Source organism: Pelmatolapia mariae, linkage group LG13 (assembly GCF_036321145.2).
Source record: "Pelmatolapia mariae isolate MD_Pm_ZW linkage group LG13, Pm_UMD_F_2, whole genome shotgun sequence".
Classification (NCBI taxonomy): Eukaryota; Metazoa; Chordata; class Actinopteri; order Cichliformes; family Cichlidae; genus Pelmatolapia; species Pelmatolapia mariae.
In genome coordinates this window covers 19,743,183-19,766,151 of record NC_086238.1, presented here as the reverse complement: position 1 = coordinate 19,766,151, position 22,969 = coordinate 19,743,183, and the positions used below count along the sequence as shown (strand labels likewise).

At 38.0% G+C, this 22,969-nt stretch overlaps 1 long non-coding RNA gene across 1 annotated transcript; it reads right to left on the bottom strand.

Annotated features, from left to right (window-relative positions):
- Window positions 1-6,411: 6,411 nt before the first annotated feature.
- Window positions 6,412-7,799, bottom strand: LOC134640138 (uncharacterized). Its single transcript, XR_010095407.1, has 3 exons — window positions 7,549-7,799; window positions 7,317-7,379; window positions 6,412-6,917 (listed from the first exon to the last, which is right to left on the bottom strand). It is a non-coding gene; the product is annotated as an uncharacterized LOC134640138 (long non-coding RNA).
- Window positions 7,800-22,969: the final 15,170 nt, after the last annotated feature.

The following is a 22,969-nucleotide window of genomic DNA, read 5'->3' as shown; positions in this document are numbered from 1 at the left end:
ACAAAACATGCATGTGCTGTGGTAAGTCAGATTGAGAGGGCAACTGGAATTTACCAGTTGTTTTGTGCCTGCTGAAACGCTGATTGTCATCTGAGTCTCATTTCCCACAAAACCGACTCCCACAGTTTATAATCCACTTGATTAGAGAGTGATTGTTCCCTGAACTACAAAAAAATCAAAAACAATCTCAGTTACCACCCTGTTGTATAACTGTAAGTGCTATTGACTTAGCTAAATCAGTGATGTGTTTATTACTAAAATTAGACTCAAAAAGCCTCAGTCAACTGCTTTTCTTCTTCCTTCAACTTCATCCTCTTGTAATCATGTACTCCTTCACATTAGAAGAAATATAGCATTTTAACAATTTCTTTATCTCACTCCAGTCCACTGCCATTCAGGCTTCTTCCCACAGCTGGCTGAGGCCAAGTTCCACAAAAGATGAAACTTTGAATCAATGAAAAAAAAAATCATGTTCAATATACCTTCCCCCAGCTTATCACGTCATTAATTAATGGGGAACTTAACAAAGAAACACTGTAATGAAGTTACAGAAAATAATTAATGCTCGCTTAAGCCTTCATTCATTTTTAGCAATTAGGATTCTTTGATTAAAAAGTGGTGTGGCTTGTCATTCACTGTGCAAAGAAGTTGGGCAATTAATTTTTTTTAATGTCAAAAATATAGACGTTCTAGTGCGCGTGTCAAACAGCATTAATATTATGAACGTTATTACTGTTGTTGTTGTTGCCGTTTCCTTTTCAAAGAATGCTTCTAATACAGCCACAGAAAAGCTTGCCGTAAGCGTAAGGAAGGACATCAAAGAGGATGTAGCAATCATGCAGATAGGATAGAAACATGTTTCAAGCTCAGTGCGCTTCTTCAGGCACCAGGGGCGATGAAAAGGGACGCTATGAATATGTAACGAAGAAGAAGAAAATGGGCGAATGTGACGTAAACTGACCAGGAACAGATCACATGAAAATATAATTTATGTACATTCATATGATTGTGTGATATTACTTATCGTCTAACACAGTGTTTGTGAGGCTCTGGAGGAAAATGGCTAACAGCTAGAAAAAGGTGAAAGACTTATACAATACCAAAAAAAAGAAGATGTGTCTGCCATTTTGGTGCTTAACATCAAAAATCCGTTCAGCTCATTCCCTACAGCAGATCACGGTTGTAGGGGTTTGAGCAATGTATGGAGCAGAATTTCAATTCTGCAAACACAAGTAGGTATTCTAGGAAGTGATTCACAAGGGTATTATTAATACTACTCTTATATTCAACAGTGCATGTTTTCAGGGCAAACATTGAGTTTTACCCACATTATATATTGTAGGTAAGGACACTGAATAGCATGACAACACTCTTTTCCGCCTTAAGGAGGGAAGTAAAAGGCTGGTATAACATGGTGTTACAATGCTTACAAATCACTTGTAAGCTGTAAGTTTTTACCCATAAACGCCACTGCTGAGATTGACCAATCCCTGATGTTTATGAAGCAGTGTCATTTGCAGTTCATAGTTTTATAAAATGTAAATACAGTACATTAACTAGTTTTTGTCAAATAGCACTTTCTTGTGTCCAATTTAGGGCTTGAGTTTATGAAAATAAGAAAGTAAAAAATGTAGGAGGAACAGCATTTATTTGATTCAAAGCTTATGCATGTATGTGTCCTTCCACCAAAATGTTATTACTGCTCGATGTGTGAAAGAAACGCAAGCAAATGCGCTGCACACTCCATACTTTCTGGTGTGCTCGTGAACAAAAGGCTTATTCAAACAGCAAAGATTCAAAAGCCTGTTCACATTGACCACAAACAATTTGATGCTGCTCATGCAAACACCCACACAGTCAAATTCAAATTAACAGGTGCCAATAGCCCCTCAGGCTATCTGCGGGCGTTTCAGAGTCCACCTGTGCAGAGCAGCTAGGTTGTGAACTCTACGTGACACCAACGTGTGAATGCGCCGCAGCATTCATCCCTGAATAATTTGTGGGCTGCCAGCTCAACTGGGCTAAATAGTCTCCTAGCCCTTCAGAGAGGCACTTTGCTCTGCAATCTCAACTGGTCCACATTTCATGCATCTGGGGCTGCTATGATGAAAGAAAAAAGACAGTGCATGTGTTTAATAAATTATACGCCGCTCTTCGGGTGTTTTCCAAACCATTTGGTTTGACTGATATATACACATATGCTGGGCTTATTCAAATATTGGTCATTGTAAACATTGCACGTATCATCAGCAGCAGGAACATCATCTGTTTATGCTCCCACTGAAAGAAAAACTTCTCTGAGTGGAATAAATGATATGCCGTTTGTAAATATTAGTCTTTGGATGCTGTATTTTGTGATTCAGACTAATAGTACATGCCTTAGGAAAAAAGACTAATATCTTGACATATACACCTCAGCTCTAAAGATTGGACTTGCTAAGGAAAGTCTTTGTTTTTGAAAGAAAAAACATTTTTTTAATGAAAATAATCAGAAATTTCAATACCAATTCATATTTAATTGAACTGGTCAATCATAAATTACTTTATATTTTTAATGGAATGTCAGCATAGTAATATAAAGGCCAAAATTAAGGACTCGTTCCTGTGTTCCAGTGTCACATTACATCAAACATTACGATTTGATTGTAGTCTCAAAATCCCCCCCGAAATCTATCTATAGAGTGTCCATTCAGCAAAGATTTAAAAAATACAAGCTGCATATTGTAGAACATCTTTGGATCTTTGACAGCTTCTGGTTTGGAATAGCATTAACTGCTTACGCAGCAAAACAGAAACCATTATCAAACAATTATTTTGCCTAATGAGATATTACTACACAAGGAAGTCTTAGTTAGAGCTTTGTGTTGCTCTGCAGAGAAAACGATGCACACTGCTTTATAATACCTCTAGTACTTGGATAACTTCTTGCATGGAATACCATTCATTTCTTATAGCAGCACAAGATGAACCATTACCAAAAGATTAAGGTGCCTAATGAGATATTACTCCATAGTAAAGTATAATCAGAGCTGAGTTCATTTCCACCACAAGCCTATACATCACAAAGATGTAAAGTGTTGTTGCTTTTATACTTTGTGAATTGTAGCACATCCATTGCCAGTGCTTTCTCCACTGATATTACTGATCCATGCTGACTAAGTAGGAACAATGGGATTATCAATTAAAAAGGGTCTCACCCACCTGTCTGGATGCTTGATCAGCCTGGGCCATCTGCAGGCTTAAGCAGTCTCACAGATAGATCTTCTGGTGAGCCAAAGCTTAGAGGAAAATGTTGGATTCACAGCCCATTTAACCCAATATTAACATAAATCATTGTGGGATAAACACCTCTACTAGGCAGAATTGCAATAGAGCTCACCAGTCTGTGGTTTCCCACTTTGCTACTTCCATATGTTTTTTCATTTTTCTATATTATTGATGCATTTCTGTAATTCAGAAGAAACTTTTAGTCTTTTTTTTTATTTAATGAGCAACAATGGAGCTCAAAGTTTTACACAACTTTTGTCTAGAACTTAACATCCAATAGAATCCACTGTTTCATTTCTTTGAGGCTTAAACTAGTAGTTTATTTCACTCGGTCGCAAATGAGCACCAGTTTAATTGCTTTGAACATTACAATCAGCATTCACTATGAATGCATTTCAAAAAAAAATGAATTTAGGAAAACAGGGATCTCTTGCTAACATCATAGAGGCACCCAGCAAATGAAATTTGACGCTGTATGACCTCAAGGAATGTTAGATGGTTTAAATACCAGGCATATATTCTGCATTTACTCCCCATAGTGTTCGAGATATTACGCATACCAAATGCCCATCATGCTCAGCAGATACTGTGACATTCACTTCAGTTCATTTCAATTCTATTTTATTTCTATAGTGCCAAATCACAACAACAGTCACCTCAAGATGTTTTCTTTTGTAAGGTAAAGACCCTACAGTAAAAGAGAGACAATCAGACAACCCCCTATAAGCAAGCACTTGGTGACAGTGGGAAGATAAAACTCCCTTTTAACCTTTTAAGGCACAGGTGTCGAACTCCAGGCCTCGAGGGTCGGTGTCCTGCAGGTTTTAGATGTGTCCTTAATCCAACACGACTGTCTTGAAGTTCTCCAGAGGCCTGGTAATGAACTAATCATGTGATTCAGGTGTGTTGATCCAGTGTGAGATCTAAAACCTGCAGGACACCAGCCCTTGAGGCCTGGAGTTCGACACCCCTGCTTTAACGCGACCTGGACCTTGAATTCTGTGTCATGCAGACAAAAGACATACTGTGGAAGAGAGCCAGAGATTAAGAAAAAATAATGAATAAATGCAGAGGGGTGTTTAAAATTGCATAATGGGAAGCCCCCAGCAACCTAGACCTTTTGTAGCATAACTAAGGTGGGGTTCAGGGTCACCTGGTCCAGCCCTAACTATAAGCTTTAACACACTTATGTTTTATAGAAAAAAAATAAAAATAGCCTGTAAAATGTGTTTCTTAGGCGAGTGCATTTTTCCAATTATGAGTGTTACAGTGCCTATAAGTCAGAAACACTGTATAATCCCATCTTATCCTTCTTATTTTTCGAGATGTAAACTTTAACATCACTCAGACTTTTACATAACTTCACTCGGATAACGGAAATGGTTTTTCAGTTATCTGAGTGAAGTGTTGAATTATTCATGTCTGAGATATTGTAAATGACAATAGATTCCATAAATGCTTGCAGGCTTGTATTGTCTTTCCAAGAAACAAGAATAAGCAAGGACAAATCGTGCTTTTGCAGCCACTGGGCAGTCTGTGTCATGGGTGTGACAGCTACAGTGACACAGGAATGGTTTGTCCTTTCTTCCTGAGTGACAAACATGATTTGGGTTTGAATTGCAAACATGTGTGTCCTGAGGTTTGTTCTAGGCTGCTTCAGCAAGTGCCACAGAGATATACTGTTTGCATGTGGTTGGAATAAAATGGATTTGTGCATCACAGGTGTATCACATGTTTACATTTATTGAAACCATGTCTGGATGGCTGACATCACCCATCCATCCATTCAACCATCCATAAATCTTCTTTGTCATTCATCCAAGTTTGCACGGAGGCTTGATCCTCTCCCAGCTGACACAAAAACATGGTATGCACCTTCTTCAATCCAATTTTGAGCAAAAAGATTTAATAATATAAATTTGCGTTCTTCTTCCTGTTTTTGCGGAAGCTTGTTCCAGGAGTTCCTTCCACATTACTGGCTCAGATCTGGAGGGGGCTTGTCTATTTAAAAAAAAATCTATAAAAATACCAGATTCTGTTATAGATCAGACATTGCTGACTTATTCCAACTGTCCTATATTAACAGAAAGATGGATAGTGAAATACCTAGTGAGGCTAGCCTTAGCCAAAGCTACTTGTAGCTTCTCCTTCCAAATTCATGCAAGCCAATGCTATTGTGATAGGTGAGCCAACAAAATGTGTACCTTGCCTTGCACCTAATGATCCATGACATTTAAAAACACACTACGAACAAAAGTATTGGGTCACACCTTGAATTCTGTGTCATGCAGTCTCCTTTTACACAATTCTAAAGAGGTCACTGAATGTGGTACTGCAATAGCATGGCACCATTGCAACAAGTTTGTGAAATTACTTGAACGCTACAGATTCTATGGAAGCATTTAGGAACCGCACCAAAAAAGCCACAGAGTGGCAGATCACATAAAGTTACACCGAGAGTTGAAATCCTGAAGTGCATAGTGCTTAAGAGTCACCCTCTCAGTAATTCCTAAGCTTTTTAAACCTCCTCTGTCATTAACATCAGCACAAAAACTGTGCACCAGGAACTTAATGGCATGGCTTTCCAAGGACAAGCAGCTCTTGTAGGTGGCCTCGTACTTTTTCCACGTAGGCTGTGTAGATATACACTGTAAAATCTAATTAGTTCCCAGAACTCAAAAAAATTATGGAAACTCGTTGCCTCAAAAAAATTGAGTAAAGCTTAGCTAAAAATGACTAAGTTAGGACAACGTATTTATTTTGAGTATTCTGTACAAGCTCATTTGTTCCCAGAACTCAAAAAAATTGGATCAAGTTTACGTAAGATGACCAAGTTAGGGCAACTTACTCATTTTGAGTACACCCTACTCAAAATGTACACAGCCGTGTTAGTTCCCAGAACTCAAAAAAATTATGGAAACTCGTTGCCTCAAAAAAACTAAGTAAAGCTTACTTAGGATGACTGTTAGGACAACTTATACATTGCAAGTCTGCAGTATTAAGAATAACTTGATATTTCTGACTTTCTGACAATACTAATTGTTTACCTACTGACAAACATTTCAAGTTCAACTAAATGAAAAAACAATTTGTGGTACCATGAATATCATTAAAAATAATTAACAACACTTTTGTAATGATGTTAAAATGAGCACAACTTTTATTTTCAAACACAACAAAGTACAACAGCCAACATACTGGACACTGTTCTGCTGAATAAAAATGATATTGCCATCACTGTTATAATCTTACAACGAAACAAAGTCTTAGATGTAATTATTCTGAAAATAAGTTTAGGCCTACCACAAGTTTGTTTTGTACTTACATTATTTATATAATCAACATAAAATATTTATTGTTCTGTCACAAGTGCAGTCTCTAATTTAAACAACACATTCGTTTTTCATTCCAACACAGGAGCTGGAATGTTGTAATATTTTAAGGATGGCTTGTTTCCAGTCCAGGCATTACTGCCTGAATGACTATCATGGATCGAGGTGATCCAAATGTAAGTGCAGAAGAAAGTCTTTAACTTCCCTTAAGTACAGTCGCAGTGGATGTGGGTTGGAGATGCAATGAGCTTGAACCTGCAGGCGACCATCTTCACTGACCACACCATCTGTGACGGAGGACTCATCTCTCCTGGTGTCCTGCAAGCAAACAATCATATTTTTTGGAACATGAACTTAATTGCTTTCTTAAAACATTTTTTCTGCATTTGGTATAAAACAGACTCCAATTTAGACAATCTCAGGCTCCCTCCCCGCCGGAGAGGTGACATTCAATGTCCCAAATTGTCAGTCTGGATAGCCGTGACCACCACGCAACACACAATATTGTCATGAAAGAATAATTTTAAAAAGGGCTATGCAAACATGGGCAATAACTTTCATTCTAATGATGTGCAAAATGATTTTGGGCACAAAACAAATTTTGCTGTTAGAAAACTTGCAGACTTCACTATATACAGTGTAGACCCTCTAAACTAAGTTTGGGGGATGTGAACTTTCAAGAAATGCAGACCAAACTGTTGTTGTTTGTTTACTTACACAGCATGTCTTGTAGAATTAACTGGAGTCACAGCAACAGCATAGTGCAGTCATATCTCAAGTCTAATAACAGAAGACAGGAAAAGATCAGTAAAGAAACAACTTCCCCAAACCAAAGCACAAATAAAACAATAAGTAAGACAGGCTGATCTAAAGTATGATTAAAGTTCAGCCTGATTAATATAAATGTCACTGACAGTTGCTAATATATTGGAAAACCAAAAATACTTACCACTGAGTTGATGTCTTTCTGTCCAACAACAGGAGTGCTGGTCCCGAGCCTCAAAGACAGTAAGAAGCAAGCAGAGGGAGAAAAAAACAGAACATTGATTTGATCCTTAATGGCTGTGCAATCACTGTAACATAGAGTTCGCTTATGTTGTTAAATAAAGGCTAGATTTGACATTAATAGATGCCACAGATGTTCTAAAGCTGCCACAAAGCATGAAAAAATAGACGTCTCCGAAAACGTCGGAGCATTTTTGCAAATATGTGATGTCTTGATAAATCGAGCAGATATTTGAAATTTACACAGCTACATTCTCGCCTGAAAATATCTTAAAAGTTTATTTTGTGACCCAGAAAAAGTAATACGTTTTTCAGCAGTGCTCCTCCGCCATTGCCGCGCTTACAAGTGCGCACAGGCTCCGACAACCGTGGCCGACAAATGCGATCCTCTTTTTCCCCAGACTACCCTTTCTGGGTCACAAAATAACCTTTTAAGATATTTTCAGGCGAGAATGTAGCTGAGTAATGCTCAAATATCTACTTAATTTATCAAAATATCACATATTTGCAAAAGTGCTTCCACGTTTTCGGAGAGCTCCGTTATCCACCCCCCACACCACACCCACCCCACCCCTAACGGCTGCACCTCCCAAAGAATTTTGTCTGGGCTCTTATCTCACTTATTTATTTCAAACAATCAACAAAAAAATTCACCGACGTAGTTTTATGTAAGGTTTTTAAGGCTGTGGTGTTAATTTTTAAGTAACATGAGCCCAGCGGCAGCAGCAACGCTAGGCTAACACTAACTAGCTAGCAAGATTAGAAACCTGGTGCTAAACTAAGAGAAGCCACAAAATCAGTTTGAATAAGAGTAAACATTTACTCACCAAGTCAGTAAAGATCCACAGCAATGACAACAATAATATCTCCAGGTTTGCTCAATATATTCCATAACAAATGCTGGTGCCATGAACATGCGGACTGATCCGGGAGGGAGGAGAACGGCAGTCACGTGGTATTTTCAAAACACATCTTTCATCCTTCCGCCCTGAGAAGCAAAACTTCCAGCTTACTTAGTTTTTCTAAGTTAGGACAACTCAAATTAATCGAGTTTATCAGCATTTTTGCATAAAAAGTACTGGTAACTTATTTAAATTGAGTTCTAATAACAAATTGATAAAAATTGAGTTCAGCCTATTTAATATTTTTAATTAAACACAATATTACATTTTACAGTGTAGCTAATGCATATACATATGCATATACATATAGAATGAGGATGTAGTTCTTATTGGCTATGTACAAATGGCATACATACTAAACAAACATATCCTAAAAATAACGCAAAGATCCTTTGTCATAATATTTTAAATTCAAACGAAATGGGTTTATTACTGTAAACCAAAATAATTTCATCCTCCAGTTCAAAATAGAAAGTTTAGAGAAGGCTTCTCTTTCTTCGGTGGGAGTCAGCGTTATCAACAATAGGCAAGATGCCTGCAGGGTGAATTATAGTCTGTGAAACACCTTCATTGAAGCACACATGCTGTTAAAGTCTCTGAGCTGTTCAATCTAGTGAATTAATCACTGTAGTTGTACAACATAATACGGCTCATTCTGATCATCCCCGGCATATTTCCTCACACCATCTTCCGGACCCACCAGCTGGCCATCTATAGCTCGGTGGAACTGCCTGCCTTGCTCTAAAACACAGAAGAGGTCAATGCATTCAACTCTACAGTTTTCTTATTGCTCTACCCTAAAAAAAACTTCAAATCCTGAAGCTAATTTATTCATATTCTCAATTTCTTCCTGGCCTCCCTTTGAAAACAGAGAAGGGGGCGACGACAGAACTGCCGTATTCTCCTCTTTGAAAATCTTCCATCAAAAATGAATGGTCCTCTGATTTGGTGAAAAGGAGGCTGGGATTGGGATCGTCTCCCAGACACAGATGGGCAGAGTGAATCCATAATGGGTCCAAGTTAAATATCTGCTACTCCCCCTTTTTTCTATTTTAGGCATTTCTCAGAAAGAGCCTATATGCTCAGCAAAGCCTCAGTGGTTAATGGTTTAAAAACGTGGTTGCTTAGCTTTAATTGTGGTTGGCATGTAATAGAGAAGACTGCAACAGCTTATTCTTCTGTGTCCCTTCAATATTAAAAAAAAATGTCCCATGACTGAGTTAACGTCAGTCAGATTAAAATCTTTTAACAACGCTTCATTTCAGCACTGTGTGACAAGCCAGCAGATCAGAGAGTTAGAATTGTCACAAGATTGTGCTTTGATTAATTCTGCTTTGTTCAAAGAGTCACATAAAAAAAGTTTATACTCGTTCCAAATGCAGTTTTATCTCTTGGTGTGGGGGGGATGCTGAATGTGGACAATAAAAACCAACCCTAGTAAGTTTTATTTGTGCAGTGTTTCAAATTGGCTGTAGAACTTTGGTAGTGTGTAACCTGGAGAGGATAGAATAGAATAGAATAGAATAGACTAGAATAGAATAGAATAGAATAGAATAGAATCATCCTTTAATTGTCTCACAAGGGGAAATTTGGTTGTAACAGCAGCCAGAAAAACACATATACAAACAAACATGACACAGAACAGAAACATACACATTTATTTCCTATTTACAGCAAGGACAATAGTTACCAAAAACAGAGTACTGTACAGTTATTAAAATTAAATAAAATTAAATACAGATAAGAGGCAAACCCAGGTTGTAGTGTGTAGATCAACACTGTGTTGACATAGTGCATTGTTAAAAGTTCCTCCACAGTATAAGGTAACAAGTAACCTGCTTCAAGTGGGTTTTTATTCACCAGTTTATTTTCCTCCATTCAAAAGAGGCAGCACAAGTAAAAGTAAAACATCTACTGTAAGTCACAAATTCCTAAAAGCATTTGACACCCTTAAACTTAATTATATAAAAAACATAGTCTAGGTTTAGGTGATGACAGTGCTTTATATTGTTTCCTTGAGTCCCTTTTTAAGAGAACCCATTGTGATTGCAAGGCAGACATCACCAATAATGGTGTTCCACAGGGATCTCTCCTTGTTCCATTACTTTTTATACGAGTGATGAATAACATAAAAATTGATGACATCCTTGATCATTAATTTTAATGCAGATAATTTTATGTGCTGCTTGTTCAAGCTCAGGCTCCTTGATATAAGGAATTAATGATTTCCAGATACCTCTTTCTAACCATATACCTATTGTTCCATATTAACAAAATTGTATTTTCTACAGCTTTGGGTAGAAAAAAACAACAACAATAACTATTGTTGGTTTGTAAACTGGGCTCTCATTTATGTATTTATCTCTGTGTTCCTCTCACTTATTTCCACCAATTAAGATCCAGGTTAATCTTAAATCAGAATCTGATGATGCACCAGACCACTGTCAGTCACATGTAGCCACACCACAGACCACAGGGTTTGTTTTTTTCAAAACTATATCTCCATCGATTATTTAGGAAATAAATATGTATTGATGGCACTTTTCTGTCACAAGTAGTCTGACTATGACTATGGCAGTCTTGTAGCCAAAGGCACTCAAATCTATGGTGTCTCTGCAAAAGAAAAAAAAAACACTGTAAGAGTTCCTCAGTATGATTATGAATGTATAGGATGTTCTTCCTACCATGTGCACTCACCGAGCATAGAGACATAATGACAATGACATGAGGCTAAAGTGTATTTATAGGTGTGAATAAGTAATAAATTCTGAAGATTTAATGATGTGTGCATTGTAATGGATGGAGGATTCCTGGTCAGTAAAGGTCCAAACCCCTGCCTGCATCAGGACTAGAGCAGAATGCCAAACAAGAATGGTAGACTGAGGATGCTGGTGTTTTGATCAGTGTGTTTGAGTGTATGTGTGTGTGCGTGTGGCGCTTGGGAGTGGTCCTAAGATCACAAGCTGAAGGATGCAAGCAAAACACATCTTTAATTCCAACACTGTTTATCTTTCCTCCTTTTAGAAGTGCAAAAATCTGAAAAATGTAAAGCGATTCAGCAATAATTTTGCTGAGATTCAGTTGATACACGGTGGAAAAGGCTTTCAGTAAATCCTGAAAACAATCTTCAACACCCTCAGAGAAGAGTATTTACATCAAAGCGGTATCAATAAATCCTCAGTGAGACTAATTTCCTACAGGTTAAGCTTGTGTTTGTCCCTGGCAAGCTTTGTAAAGAAGGCAGAAGGGTAAATCACACAGAAAAGTAAACCATGTCCAAGTGTTTTAGATATTAAGCAATTTTTGTAATCTATTTACTTCATGCTGGGGAAACATACATACAATGCAGCAGCAGAATAAACATAACAATCCTTGTTCTTTTTCTATACAGCCAGCAATAAGTAGGGAATCCAAGGGAGGAAGCCTCTGTGCCTGTAACTGGATTTACTCTGCATTTGCATGAGCCTTTTCCACACTACATTAGGCAGAAAGTGGAGATAGGCCCAATAATGTGAGCCCCTTCTTTTACTACAGTGATGAGCTAATTTCAGCCATTACCCTTGAGAAATCTTTTTTTATTACCTTTAGGGAGAGTTTGCTGAGCAGGCATGCTCTTTTTCACGTTCAGCGTTCTGTTGAAGGATTCAAACACTTTGACTCCTGGCAACTAACCAGTGAAAGCACAATGTGGTGACTAACAGAGGACTGAACTCTTTCCTAGTATTTAAAAATAATATCTTACATCACTAATATTTGAGCTACAGCTACATTTATAATACAGTAAATTATAATTACAATTACAAAGAAATGATACAGTAAAATTGTTTTTCGTATAAAATTTAAATGATATTTGTTACATTTGTTGTTTTGAGTCTTTTGAGACCTTATAAGCATCATTTTGGTTTATTTGGTTTATTTTGGTTTTATTTCATTCTCCAACTTAAATGATAAATTATAACAAATGGTTTCTATATTCTGAATATTAGAGTAGACCATGTTATTGCCATAGCTGGACTTTACTTTATCTTGTTTTGGATGGTCCCTTTCCGCGTCCATCTGCCTGCCTCCATCTCACCCTATATTCCTTGCATCCTCCTCTCTCCCAACAACCCCCTGCATGTCCTCTTCCACTACATCCATGAATCTTCTCTGTGGTCTTCCTCTTTTCCTCCTGCCTGGCAGCTCTGTGTTCCACAGGAGGCTATATCTACTATTCCCTCCACTGCACATATCCATTATCTCAGCCTTGCCTCTCTAACTTCGTTTTTAAACCACTCAACCTGAGCTGTCCTTCTAATGTACACATTTCTCTCCAGAGTGTACCTCCACTTCCCGAGGCTCTTTTCCACTGTTCCACAGTTTTGTTTTGTTTTTGCAGTTTCTCCAGTTATTGCATAGTCTGACCTTGCAGTAAATTTTATGGGATATCCACTTGTGGTAAAATTGTGGTATTTTGTTAGCACATATCTAAATCCTCCAGAACAGTGAACTACCAAAACTTATGCTCACACTTAATCAGATGTATTTGATTACCTGCCTGCTACTTACCCTCTTCCTATGAATGCACTAAGGGCGTACTTTCTTCTTAAATGTATCTAAACCTCCAAACTTCCCACAGAAATTACAGAAACATGAAAGGATTAACGGAGAGATGGATCTTTATGATTCAAATTCAATCTTTGATCATGAATTTTTCAAAAACTGACTATGGCTATTGTATACACATGTCCCAAGGCAAGTGCTGCACAGAAAACATGCCTAAAACTGCATGTTCTGAGTGATATTAGGTTCAGATCACAGGTTCGGTGATACCTTAGTGGCAGCATTATTTGTCAGCCCATTGCATGTTTTACAATAATACCGTCACAGTATTTGCTTTGTTCATTAACTGGTGTCAGTTGTTTTAGACAAAGGCATCATGGAAATTAACTTGAATGAAAAAGAATCAAAATGACTTCTTGATTTGAGGAATCAGTTCTTTAGAATCGAGAGATTAAAGTTATCGTAGAAACTGGTTGAATGTGGAAGAAAGTGATGAGATCCTGAGACATACTTATCTTTATTCACTGTGTGCAATGTTAAGCTAATGTTTAATAATAACGTCATTACATACCATCTGTTACAACTAATGGAAATCAATAGTTTTGGAGTTTTTATAGTTGAAATCCTTCATCTATCACTAACCACCTTGTGAAAGTCTTCACTTGATACAGCTCTATTTTGGCAGCATTAGTTTTAGGAAGTAGAGGTGGGGGTGATGTAATCATTACCAGAGCATGTCGGCAATTTTAGTCCCGTCTGAATCTGCCATGACAGTAATTTTTATGGACTGCTAATGCTCTCACCAGTAGAAATTCTGCCCACTTAACCTGCTATACGATACCCAGTGAAGAATTACCTGAGGAAATACAGCCCAGTTCAACGTGACATCTCTGAGATTGTTGCCAAATATTGGGTCATTTCCTTTGGGAAGGCACTCCTTGTGTATGGTAGTGGACCATCTGCTCAAATTGCATGCGGCAGCAGGGTTTTTCCTAAAAAGAGCATTGACCCAGGGTCTCAAATCTACTCAGTCTGTGACTATTTCTGCTTGTCGTTCTCTTCAAATTGCACATCTGATGATTTAGTGGCTATTGTCCTGCAAACTGTGAATGGACTTTAAACCTTTAATATGTTTAAACAGCTAACAAAATTGCATATCAGAGCCCAAATGTGCTCTATGAGTCTCTGTGATAAAGCACATAAAAGTGGAACTTAATATTCCTTAGGCCTATTAGTTTTTCACTTTTCACTTTTTATATTATTATTCTCTGAAGAAAAAGACTAACTTGAGAAATTTTAATGACTCTAGACAGCAATTTCATCAAGATGAAGTCAAAGCAGGCAGGGGACTTTTAACAGGTTTGAAGCTGTTTAATCTCACAATGCTTGCCACAGAAAGTACTGCAGTAAACAGATATCCTTGTTAGTGAAAATTCCATTACTTTCCATTTTCTCACCTTAATTTTATGTGTCACTAAAAGGCCCAGAAGAGGCCTCGCAAATAGTGAGGACAGCTTAATGCCGGTCAAATTGAGAGACAAAGATGTAATTATTCCACCTAAACTGCAAACTGCCGTTGAGTTAAAGTCATAATAGGCAATAGCTGTTGAAGAAGCCTTCATGTCACACATTTATATCAGATAAACACAGTGTGAAACAGTTCTGAAGAGGCTGGTGTTGTTTATCGGTATCTCTTCTGGAAGGCTGTGTGTCTGCAGCAATAGAATTATAGCCATTCTTCTTATTTCAGTCAATAAAACACATTCACTTGGTGATCAGGTTTATAACACTCTAATAAAATGGCATCACGCGGACATTTTTATGGGTTTGAATCTTTTGTATAGATCTCTGCCTCAGTGGCATCGGTTCTCTTTATCCTGTATGTGCAATGGGATATTTTATTTTGCACATGTTAATGTATTGATGATGCATAAAGCAACGCAACAAAATTCCAATAAACAATCTTTGCTACATTAACAATCGCACGAGTCTGCTTGTTTTCCACTGTTCGATTTGTGCAAGAACAGCATAGCAGAAAACAGGAAATTACTTTTTCTCCCATTACATAAAATGTCCAAAGTTGTCAGAGTTTCTCGGGGTGCTGTGCAGTGGCTGCAAATTTCACTTTCTTTATATCTTATATATTTTCTTTATATTACTTTCTTTTATAAAGAACATACATATGTATACATAAAGCAAATTCCACAGAGGAAACTGAGCTGGTGACAATATCTTCTGTGGTGTTGTTGCTACAGCAGGTTCACCAATACCACTGAAAAGAGATTACTATGAAAACTACACTATTATCAACACAGCACCAATAATATTTTAATCAAACTGCCATAATTCATATTTAAACATGTCAAGAGTAATGGTTTGTTTTTATTACCTAGGAGGTTAGTTATCCTTTTTTGGGGTAGATTTTGAGTGCGGGCGTGTCATTCTGCTTGAAAACTTTTGAATGAATTCTGATCAAACTTTGTAGGGGTGTAGAGCGAGGTCGCGTTAACGATCCATTAAAATTTGGCTTACATCCACCGTGCTCTGCAAGGTCAACTTAATGATTTGTTGGTCAAAAATGGACAAAAAGCCTTATAACTTAGAAACTAGGATTCTTATAGCTGTGGTTTGTGTTGTCAACATGTAGAAGGCACCATGTCAAGATTTAAAATATCATGTCACATCTGACCTCTGACCTCTCCTTCAAGGTCAATAGATTGATATGAAGGTTACGTGATAATCGTAATAATAATGCTATACAGAGTTATTTTAAGAAAATATTGTCCAGAGAAAGGGAGTGAGCTGCCTGTATGACGGTTAGTTAGAAATATACTGTATTAATATAATAATATATAATAAGTTCGAGTTATGCATGTCCAGTTATTTACAAATCAGTCACTATCATCCATGATCTACTCCTACATAATGTTTGTGTGGTCAGAGTAAACAGCTGTCATGCATACTCTTATCTGATCTTATCTTTACTGCACTACAAACATCAAGTATGTTTATAAAGACCAAACAAAACAAAATGAATATATATATCAAATACAGTACTATTAACTTAAAAGTAAATACCTCCCACAGAGTTAGCTGCCTTGGCAGCGGCTTGTGCTCTCTGAGCATCTCTTATTTTTATTTCTTATTTTCATCGGCTTGTGTATAAGTCCGCGTGTGTGTGTGTGTGTGTGTGTGTGTGTGTGTGTGTGTGCGACTTTAACATTGAACTGCTGTCAATGACGAGTTGAATTTTAATGTTGAATGTTAGATTTTGGCTGCTATGTGATTACTGGTAAACCATTTTACCAGTAATCACACACCAGTCAAATAAATCATTTCTTTATTTACTTCAGTTTCTTGTGTTAGTTGTTCAATCTGGGTTCTGTGAAACTGCATTGCTCATTGGTGGGATAAATCAAGTTTTAATCTAAAATGTATTTTCCCATTATTGCAGCTTTATGGGCCATGCTGAATTCTCTACCTTTGTTGTTAAGATTGCGGAAGTCACACACAATATGACATTTAGACATACTGATGGATATAGTGAAACTTTTACAAAAACATTGTTCTTTTCAGGAATCACAGTAAGACTTCCAGGACTGGATTCTAAACACAGAAATTAGTTTCCTGCAATCCGGATCCCTGCACCTGGAACACTTGTTCAGTCATGCAGCGGCACAGAAATCTATTTCTTATTCGAGGATGGTGGCTAATTTTCTAATTGGCATTTTTTTTCCCTCATAGTTTCTGCAATGATCTGCAAATGATGTTTTGGATGGGGGGGGGGGCTTTTCATGTGGACATTGCAGTCGGTCAGAGAATGAATGGGATGTACTGGACAATTCGAGTTCTCATGCGTCATTAGCTCCTCTCCTGATTAAACAGAGCTCTACCCAGCCCTTTTTTGTGTGTATCAAAACAGTTACACCCGTTTATCTAATACGGGTCGGGTGTGGTTTGACAACCGTAATGACCAAACTGAATGCGTGACCCCATCAGGACCCATAATGTTTTGTATTCTTCTCCCTTATTGCTCTTATTTGCTCTTTTATATTAGCATTCCCCCTTTTCTTTTGTTCCAGGTCCTTCACTTCCTCTCCCTCCTGTGCTTCCTGCCTGTGTGATTACCTGCCCTAATGTGCTGCACCTGTGTCTAATTGTCTCCCCTCCTCTGTGTATATAAGCTGTGTGTGTGTGCATTCCCCTTATCCTCTGCCAGATCATCTTTGTCATGTACTTAGCTTTCCAGCACTGGTTTTCTCATGTTAGGATTCCCATGTGCTCGACCTTAATGTGTTTACTAGCTTTTGTCTCAGCCTGTTCCATCTGGTTGTATTTGCCCAGCTGGATTGACTTTGTGTGTATTGCTGTCCTTCAGGAAAAACTGCCAACTTTCACCTGGTCTTAAAAAGTTTTGCATTCAGGTTCTTTCTTTCACTTTCTCTCAGGTTGTCGTGCCGAGATTTGATTAGGTTTTATCGTCCCTGTGACGATGGCGCTTTTTAAAGCAAGAGAATAAACTGGTTTAACTATAGGGAAGACGGTCAGCTGTGCTTTTTAGTAATTGTGCTGTGGACCAAATCTGTCGGTCTTACATTTTTAGGCAACAGCTGTACTTTCAATATTCTGACGGTGAAAGATAGTGGTGCACCATAATTCAGAGTAATTTGATCTGATTACAGTTTTTAGACGCTTGCAGGCGGCTGTCTGCTCTCATGCAGCAATTCCATTTCACTCAAAACTTCCTGGGCAAAATTAAATAAATAAATAAGCAATAGGCTTATAATAGTTCAGGGTTGATTCCTAACAACACAAGACTGCTACTGTGCATGCTGTCCTTTTATTGTGGGTGTTTACATGAGATGCCACGCTGTATGTGTAGGAGAAAACCTGAACTGCCCTGTTTTACTGCTAGTTATCTCTGAGCCTAATGTATTCTCAGCAGCCATCCAGTTACGTAACTGACAAGCAGATCATGATTGATGTATTTTCACCTCTACCTAATATGCCAAGTCATACTGAAACCCAGAATCACCCCTGAGTTTAAACATGCTGAGCGCTGCAGTCTGAGTTTATTCAAAGCGAGTCAGGCGTCTTGTTTTATCAGTTGATAATTGGCATAGAGATGGCATCATTTGGTTTTCTAAATGCAAATATATATGTATATATACTTATATTAGGCACTATAGCAGCAGGGTGGCAAACACAGTGGGCTTCAGCCATTTGAATATTTAAAAACAAAACATGATCAGAGTAGAGCGTTAGGAGCTTTAGATTCTAAATGCAAGTACAAGATGAAATGCGGCCAGGACAGGACGCCTCGTTGCCTAAAACACGGGACAAGACAAAACATGATCAGAACAGCAGATGCTAAATTGGACTCCAATCCCCACTGAGCATAACAGCTCTGCACCGCAGTACAATTAGAGTTATCCCAAGACCACTGGGAGGTAAAAGGCAATTCCATACTTTTATTCCGTCCTGTGCTATAAGGGTGGTAGATTCTTATTAGATCCAGATTATGAAGCGACACTCGTGTTATTAAACTTTATCGACAGTTCTCCCTGGTAATATGAGAGCTTGTTTATCCACAGCAGCATGCACTGGAGGAGGACCAGAAGCACGGGGGTATAAGGGATAAATATTTGGCTTTCTGAGTTTACACTGTTTATTGAAGATTATGAGTTTGAGAGAGCAAACACTTTGCATGTGAGGTTATGTCTTACGCCATCCTCCTGATTAAACTTGTCACCCACCCCCACCGATCCACCTCAGTGGCCTCAAGTGCACACACGTGGTGTGAATTCCTGTGATGTCATAATTACTCTATACGACTCCAAATACGTTTCGCCAGCGGTGTATACGTGCAGATAATCCTGTGGTATTTGACTAATATATGAGGAGAATAAATTTGTCATTCATTAGCACAAACACTCCGGCAGTATTAACTGGATACACACACATCCTCAAAGGAATCAGACTGCAGCAACTCAGATGATGTAAATTGATTTTTTTTTTTCGCTCCGTGGAAAATAAACCTTACGTTGTTTTAACCCCATAAGTAACAGGCACCATTCATCTGTGTCACTTATATTCCCACTGAATTACTGACATGATTATCTCCACTGCTCAGATTGTCAACATTATCTGTTAAAGGTCTCTCACAGCCAGAGCGATTGACTCATGATGTGATGAGAGCGCTAATCTATTACAGGCTTCTAGGTTATAAAGGTATTTTTCCTTTTTTTAAAAAATGTTGAGATAGTTTATTCATAAATCTTTCCTTATTTTGGCAAAAAAAACACGTATATAGATCAGCTCTACTGTCCTACTTGTGCTCCATCTATATTTGAAGTCACAGTGGAGACTTCAAAACTCCATCAGTCATAAATTTCCACAGTCCAAAGAAGTCAGAGGTCACGCTCGTTTGTGAATATTTAACAACTCCATTTAAAAAGAGGAGCTGAGCAGGAGTGCCATGCAGAAACAGTTACTCCTAATTACTGAGGCATTTCTTGTCTCATTTTCATTTTATGGGCATTTTCTGAACTCGACCTCACTGCCCATTAACTTCTGACCCTGGTCACTGGTCATAAAATATCTTTTTTTTTTCTTCCAAGATTTCAAAAACAATAATAAACCAATCAGCTGAGTGACCTTTAAAAGAGTCTTATCATTAAGAAGTAATAAATTTAAAAAGATAATTACTGTCTGTCTACTATGTTGAAGAATGCCATTAAAAAGAGTCTAAAAAGAATCTATAGCACATTAGTACAGGTATGTTTGTCATATTTTAGCTTGTTTGTTTTGAGTTTTTATTTGCTCACAGCTTTGTGATTTTGATTTATTCTCACAGCTTCCATTAAATACAATGCCAACAGCAAGAGGCAGTTGCTTTCATCTATACGATTTTAATAACCCTGCACAGAAGCTTTCCAACACCAAATAGCAGATAGAATTTAACACATTGCTGGTGAACATACGCATAGCAGCCACAGAGAGCCTGGTTCTGTGTTTGTCTACAGCTTTTTAGTGCTCTCATTGGTGAGGTTGTTGATGTTAATATTCATCTCTGCCAGCTACCAGTGTTAACAGGCAACAAATAACATGTTTCTGAACAGGGATGTCCATCCTGGGACAGGATGATTATGGGGTTTAAATTCTGGTCAGCCACATCAGGGGAATAGATCGGGGATGGCGACACCTGCAGATTAAAGTGATCAGGAAAGGTGGTACTGTGATTGGCTGCAAACTGGACACTTTTTAAGCTCTGAGGAAGAAAACGGTTCCTGGTCAAACTGTGATCCATCATTGATAATCCTGACCACCTTCTGCAGAGAAGCACATTCTCTAATGGCTCGGTCACACTACAGTAAAAATATGGATCTATCTGTAACTAAGAGCAATTGTGGTTCCCCAGTGATTTTATTTATTTAGTTGAAATTGAGAAATTATTGCAAGTAGTCAGTTTGACCGCCCAAAATCTGAGCATGCAAATCCCTTATCCTCTAGGAGGTTGCCAGACATGGGCCATGTTGCCATTTTGCAGTTAAATCTAACTGCATTTGTGGAGGAATTTCAGTTTCAAATCCACGAGGTTCTGATTGGACTCTTTTAGTATACTAGCAGGGCTGCATGAAACTTGGTGCAGCTGAGAATTTTAAGGAAGACACATTTAACTACTAACAATTTAAAACCATTAGAAATCCAATAGGAACAGTCAATTCTAACACAGTCTTCAGCTATTTATGTTGATCGTTATACATAAATTTTCTGTTAATTTTATAACTTTCATCTGCCTATAAATCTTAAACCTGATTTTAACTGTAAACGTAGAAATTAAAGTGGAAATGTCTCAAAAGGCAACACTTGACCCCTTAGGAATGAACAGCCACACCTGCCGTTCACAGCTCCTACTTGCGGCCTTCTATGTCCATCATTTTTCTTTGGATGTAGCATGCAAATGTCCAGAAAGACTCACCACTCCCTCTGTCATCTGTTGTGACCGTCTTTCACCTTCAGCCAACAAGATCACTGCGCATGGTCACAACACCAACCAACATTTTTTATTTGTGTGTTTTTGTTAATAGCATTACAGAATGATTCAGCTCTGCTGCCACCAGCACAGACACAGGAAATCTTTTACACCACATGCTATCACTGTCTGTAATACAATATATTTCTCTAGCAGAGACCCATCTGCCAGATGATGTTATTATTATGATTATTGTTATCATCATTTCAACTGCTGAAACAAAAGAAATTTCCCAAATATGAGATACAAAAAGTGGGTTTTTTTTGTCTTAATATGTTTACTTACTGCAAAATAAGACCTCTCATCTTAACCATAAATCCACCTGATCTTTATTTATTGTCAACCCACTGAAGGGACTCTGTATACAGTGCATAGTGATATATCCCCTCAGATCAACATTATCATTCCATACAACTACTACTCCTACCGACTTTCCTATGAACTCATTAATATTTATGTCAGCAAGACTCTAAGCACCGTGTCAAATCCTGCCAGATATCACAGGCAGAAGAATGAAGAAGTCCTGCTGCTTTCAGCATCTCATGATTTTACCTTGTAAAGACACTGATTAGGAGAGATACGGGGGAGATGAGCCTTTGATGCCACTACTCTACAAATGCATCATTAGCTGTAGAATTTGGAGGAGCTGAGCAGGAATGCAGAGGATATTTACAAGGGGAATGAAAAAGCTAAGCATAAAGGAAATCCAATTGTTTTGTGTAACTGTATGTGGGTTTTCTATTGCCAGGGCAAAATAGTTTCCTCCCATTCTGTGCTGTTCTGTTACAGCAAATAATAACTGTCAAGAAAGTCTCATTATTTTTCTGTCTTGCCTTGATCTTATAGATTTGAGGCAAATTAGGTCTGGAAATGTGTCTCGTTGAAACCAAGACTGGCTTTTATAACATTATACTTTAGTGATTCCCTTTATAATGTGTTTAAGTGGCAGGTATGTTATATTTAGGGTGATAAATGCAGGAATAAAGGATTAAAACCTGGATCGTCTTGTGCAAGTTAGTCACACATATCAACATTTGATCCTGCAAGAAATTAAGCATTTTTAAAGTTTTTAAAATATAGCATTATTTGCCTTTCATTTAAATGTGAAACGTTACAGATATTATGCGCATTAACCTTTACAGGAGCTATCTGTCCGCTCTCGTCCTCATTTTACCCTTCTTACAGTTGAGGAAACAAAAGATTTGATCCCCTTTTGAATTGTAACTTTGGGGTCAATTCATGACCTTAATGTGCTTCTTCTTTATCCACTCCTTCATTGCCTTAGAGGTCTGTTTTGGATCATGTCATGCTTGAAGACCCATCTTTGACCCATCTTCAATGTTCTGACTGAGGGATGGACGATCTCGTCCAAGATGCTGCACTATACCCTCAGCAGAAAATCAGCCCCATAGCATGTTTCCACCTCCAAGCATCCCCATTCAAAGAACAGTGGGGATGCTGTTCTTTGAATCATTTTTCTTCTTCCAAACACAGCAGGTCAAGTTGATGTCAAAGGGCTTGATTTTTGTTTTGTTTTTTTGGTGACCACAGCACTTTCTCCCAAGCCTTCTCTGTATCGTTTACACTAGGTGTTCATTGGCAAACTTGAGATAGGTCTGCACATGTGATGTGCCTTCTTGAGCAGGGGACCTTGTAGGCGTCGCAAGATTTCAGACCATTACAGTGTCAATATAAGTATCATGTAAGTGATACTTACTAAGTATCATGTACAATTGTTGTATCTAATTTTATGCTTGTGAGTAATGTGTTAAATGTTTTTGAATAAGCCTCATTGAAGTGGCCTGCAGTCATCTGTGTTTTAGTTAGTGTGAGTTCTGTTATGTGTGTGAAATCATGCTGTAGTATATCAGAACAGAGTCTAGGGT